The sequence below is a fragment of the Nicotiana tomentosiformis genome, chromosome 4, assembly GCF_000390325.3.
Source record: "Nicotiana tomentosiformis chromosome 4, ASM39032v3, whole genome shotgun sequence".
NCBI lineage: Eukaryota > Viridiplantae > Streptophyta > Magnoliopsida > Solanales > Solanaceae > Nicotiana > Nicotiana tomentosiformis.
The window spans coordinates 61,497,854-61,503,803 of NC_090815.1; positions in this window are offsets into that span (position 1 = coordinate 61,497,854).

Genomic DNA, 5,950 nt, shown 5'->3' on the forward strand with positions numbered 1-5,950 from the left:
TTTTATCCCAAATTGACAACCTTCAATGAAACTCATTTTTTTGATTCATTTACCCTTTAACTTTTACGGCACTTACTTATCGTATGTTATAAATAGCATAAATGCTTATAACCTCAAAAATAATCTCATTCCCGAGTCTACGTCGATTAAGTTACGACGAAACTTTAACGTACAAAATGCGGGATGTAACATCCTTCCCCCCTTAGAAACATTCGTCCTTGAATGTTTAACTCCTCGGGATCTATATAAATTTTGGCATAGTCGCCTTTGTATCAGTACTACTATCAACCCTTCCTGTAGAAAACTCAATAATGCTATGCCACATATTACCACAAATCATCAATCACGATAATGGCCTCATATGACCAATGAAAATAATTAACACAAGAATCCATACTCGTATCTTAAGACTGTGATGTTATGGGTTGTGCATTAATAATATTGCGACTTCAAGTCAAGTTCAAACGAAGGCTATTATGCCAAATTTTGTGAAAAATCTCTATGTTCCTAAGACTCTTCACATGTGTACTAAAAACATTGATTTGAAATGCCTTATTGTGGATGCTGATGATGATAATGTTTGAAAGTGAAAAAGGCGAGCATGAAATATTAAATACGGCCGACGTGAAAATAATAATTTTATAATTGTGGCCGCTAGTGCCAATAAAATGAAAAGATTCGAAAGAAGTATGAAATGAGATGATTGGTATAAGAAGGATGATGTATCAATGAGACGGCCTATCCAATCAGGTCGTGATCGGACCCCATGCCGCACACATGGTGGTGATTGTGCTGGAAATTATGATTGTGGTTGATGTCTCTAATGAGATGGCCTAGTCGATCAGGTTGTGATCGGACTCCGTGCTAAAAGAACGGTGGTATTGGTATTGTGAATATTGGTATCGTGAACGGTGGCATATTGGTACTAAAGACCTCCCAACTTAAAATATGGAAATTTAATTGAACATTGTCTTGATCCTAATTTGAAGTTTGATGTTGTTTGAGGCTTCCACTGATATTATGATTATACTTGCTCGTATTATTTATCATTCTATTGAGAGGGTGATTTGTTATTCATACTAGTACTATTCCATATGTACTAATATCCCTATTGCCGGGGGCGCTGCATCTTCAATGAATGTAGGTAGTTCCAAAGCAGTAGACACTGATCAGTGATAGCGATACACTCTCTTCCCAGCAGATTTGATGAGCCCAACTTCATTTCGGGGTCATGTATCTTTTGTTCCTTGTGTATTGTATTTGAGGTATAGCGGGGGCCTTATTTGTCACGCCCCAAAACCGAGGAGCACGGCCGGCGCTCAACCGAGTGAACTCGACTGAGCAAGCCTGTTAGATTTTATTCTACCCAAATTCATCCGTGAATAAAGAGGAGATGTACTCCGTTAATCAAATACCGAAGAGATTTCATTAACCGCTTCCATTTCATTCCCATTAACAACATCATTCAATATTTTCAAAATAGTACGAGTTTATAGATTTAAAAAAAAATATGTTGCCAAATACAAACAGTTCTAATCCAATTTCCAAACATCAAATACCACCAACAACCTGTCTACGGAGCCTATAAGTACAACTGAAGAGTAATATGGAAATGCCGGTAACAAGGCCCCGGCTATACCTCAACCACAAAGTACATGAGAAACAAAAGATACATGACCCCGAAATGAAGTGGGGCTCACCAAATCAGCTGAAAAGAGTGTACTGCTATCACTGATCAATGCCACCTGTTGTAGAACCACCTGCATCCATTAAAGATGCAACGCCCCCGGCAAAAGGGACGTTAGTACTGTCGAAGAGCACTAGTATGTATAGCTAGAAATCCTCTTTCAAAATAGAATGCCCATATGATCTATACGTGGAACACATAATATAATGTAATTGAAACAACATGTACAAACAAGGACAACAAAAGGGGCACCTATAATGAGTCTCATTAGACCGTCCTTAGTGTTCACATATCATATTATACACTTATGCGTTTCGTAGACTGTCCATAGTGTTTATTCATACCATACATTTATACCTCCTATACACAATGCACATATGCATTTCATAGACCGTCCACAAGATTTCATATCATAATGGATTTCATGACACAATATACCTATGCGTTCATAGACCGTCCACAAGATTTCATATATCACAATGCACCTATGTGTTTCATAGACCGTCCACAGGATTTCATATCACAATGGATTTCATAATACAATGTACCTATGCGTTTCATAGACCGTCCACAAGATTTCATATCATAATGCACCTATGCGTTTCATAGACCGTCCACAGGATTTCATATCACAATGTACCTATGCGTTCATAGACCGTCCACAGGATTTCATAACACAATGTACCTATGCATTTCATAGACCGTCCATAGGATTTCATATCACAATGTACCTATGCGTTTCATAGACCGTCCACAGGATTTCATATCACAATGTACCTATGTATTTCATAGACCATCCATAGGGTTTCATAACACATTGGAAATAAAAGTACAAATACGTACATCTCATAACCTTTCACACCATATATCACCTAATCCGTACTTTCAACGACTTACAATATTATTATTTTATTGGCTCTCTTGGCCATAAATATGATTCTTTATTCATGGCGCAATGGCCGAATTTCATATTCCACACTTTCATTTCTTCCCTTTCATAGATTATCATTATAATTATCAACAAATAGAGTATTCCGAAAATCACAACTTTAAGTTCATTAGTAATGAAGGCTTTAAACTTTCTTCCTAATAAATAGAGTAAAATGATTGGCAATCGAAGCACAAATTAAAATCATACACAATTTCCACTCACGAATATGTAAGAACGCAAAACACATTGAAAATTACTTACAAAAAATAGCATTAGCTAAAATAGCCACATATGGGCGTCACTTGAGTTCATAAACTTTTAGTCGATTATATTGTCGAAGTCAATTTTGGAATAGTTGAGTCAAAGCTCATTTCATAATCTTTCTCACATTATTTCATTTTATTGGCACCATTGGTCACAAGTATAACTTTCACTATTGGCACGTTGGCCACACTTTATATCCCCAATTCTCATGGAATTAAATCTTTTAAGGAGTGGGCTGGCCGTGAGTTTCCATCTTCCTACAACTAGTTTGATTCATGTTTCATCAATATGAATTCATATGTTGCCTTAAAATCAAAATTGAATCTCTTATAGAAGAGTGGAAGATCGTGAGCTCTTTAAAGTGCAAAACAAATCCGTACCAAGAATTGGTAACGCTGGTTGATTGATTTTGTAAAGCATAAATTGCAAATTCTACGAGAATCGGTTCAGGTATGTTAAGGATATCCCTTCTTTTCTTTTGGCATGATCTATACGACACGAACGAAATGAGCAAATGCACAATTTCCATAAATGACTCTATTCATAGAAATATTTGAGGTGTCTATATTCTTGATTCCCCATGTGAATTATTATTATATCTTCTGTTCATGGGTCTCAGAAAAATACGTATTTGATAAAATTTATCCGACAAGCATATTATTAGGACATTCTGAGAAAATCTTATTAACGTATTTCTTATGCATTTCATGTATTTATGCATGTACATTGACCCATGACCAGATGGCGTTATATACGCATATATATATGTAGTTATATGTATATGGGATATGGGAAAAGGCTACGTCGTTATATACTCACCACCACCTGATCAGCTGGTATACGTTGATGATTTGCCCATAGTGGCCGAAATAATATGATGGGATGCCCTCAGAGGCTTGATGATGTTATGAACACATATACCTATGCATGGTATGACATTTATAAGCATCCGTATATACTCGGTACATTATTTGTACTGACGTCTCTTTTGCCGAGGGACGCTGCATTTCATGCCCGCAGGTCTCGATAGACAGGTCGAGAGTCCTCCAAGTAGGCGATCAACTCAACAGAAGATATTGGTGCACTCCATTTGCTCCGGAGTTGCTTGTTTGGTCAGTATGATATAGATGTGTATGGTTTGATATGGCCGGGCTCTGTCCCGATCTTTATGACAATTATGTACTCTTAGAGGCTTGTAGACATATCTCGTGTACGTGAAAGATTGTACGGCCTTGTCAGCCTATGTTTTGAGTTTATAAATGATCATGTTGGCCTATTAGGCCCGTATGTCACGTGTATATGATGAAGTAATAAGAGAGATACGTTACGTTGGTACTCGGTTGAGTAAGGTACCGGGTGTCCGTTGCAGCCCATCGGTTTGGGTCGTGACAAAAGTGGTATCAGAGTAGTTCTGTCCTAGAGAGTCTACAAGCCGTGTCTAGTAAAGTCTTGTTTATGGGTGTGTTGTACACCACACTTATAAGAAGGAGGCTACAGGGCATTTAGGACTGTCACTCTTTCTTCTTACTCTAGATCGTGTGGTAGAGCTCAGTTGTAAGAACTCAATTTCCTAAGCTCTATCTTATTCATAATATGATGATTCCTACATCCAAAAAGATGATTGGTAAGAGATAGCTGTGGAAGAGTTGAGTCAGAGGAACTCGATTTTTTGTGATGCTTATGATGAGTAATTGTGAGGTCTTCAACAGATTATGTGTGTACTCAGATGTGTAAAACTTCTTGATAAGGATCCCTAAGGCAAAAATGTCTATCCACTCTTATGGTAAAAAAGAATAAGAGAATCGGAAGGTAGATACAAATTTTAGCAAGTAAAAGAAGCAAGATGAAAAAGGGTACGAGCTACCCAGCTAATGAAGATTATCGCAGAGGAATATAAGCCTTTTGAGTTACGTTCAACAATAACAAAGGTATGTATAATTGGCCACACCCATCTCAGTTATACCCTATTGGGGGCTAACAGGTGTAGTTTAAGAAAAGGACGGGACATCGGGATCCGGCTGGGTTAGAGTAACCCAAAATGGTGAATGGATTATTTGTGTTAGTTGACATTTTCGAAAGATATTACAAAGGTGTTGATAGATCTCCTTGTGAGGCACCCAGGTGGTGCACTATAGAATATCACAAATAGATGTGAACACTAACATGATCAAATTTGTTTTTTCAGAAGATAGGCACTGAAAGCCTGGAAGGGATAAATATTACCTTAGTGTGGCTCGTGTCCCTAGTAGAGCGAGAACGTTAAGCAACCCGAAGAGCCACTGGATAGAGCAAAGTGGAGCTAAGAACAAAAGAATGTCTTGTGAGAGTTTTTAGAATAAAGTGATAGACATAAATGTTAGCGGGAAATAAGTAAAGAGTTAATGAAGCATTATGAGTAAGATGTGATACATGGATGATAACGGTAGATCAAAAACAAATGACAGTATTACAGAGTCTATAGTCAAATAAAGGAAAAGACGAGAGGTGACAGGCATGAGACAACAAAAGATTATGGGCCATAAAGTCATATCCTCATTTCGAGAAACAAGTTCGTGACTCTAGCGTGATTACTAGAAGGAAAAGTTAAAACCAGAGTAATACAAATCAGTATGGGCCGGTGAACAAGGTAAACTAAACATAAATTAAGGACTGAGTGATTTGATAATAATCGGTATCATGAGAATTTTAGATTTCATTCCAGCGATAATAGAATGGACAACAGAACGGTTCATGAGAAATTCAGAGAATGGTCATTTAGGAAGACGTTTTCCTAAAGCAAGTAATGTGAGCAAAGTTAAGCTTAATGGACTGTATGTGTCAGTTACACTAAGTGTCACCCTCGCGAGTAAGGAATTTTGTTATCCTTGGTGCAGAAGGATTACCATAAGGCGGGTAAAGGTTATCGATGATAGGCAAGGACGCCAAAGATGAAGAGGTAAAACATCTATAGGTAGATCGTCGTAGCGCTAAATCTTAGTACTCCCCTAAAGGGGGAAATATGTTGTGATGTGGTGTTAAGTCAAAATTAAGTGGTTCTAGTAACTATGAAATGGTAAAGGAAGAATGCG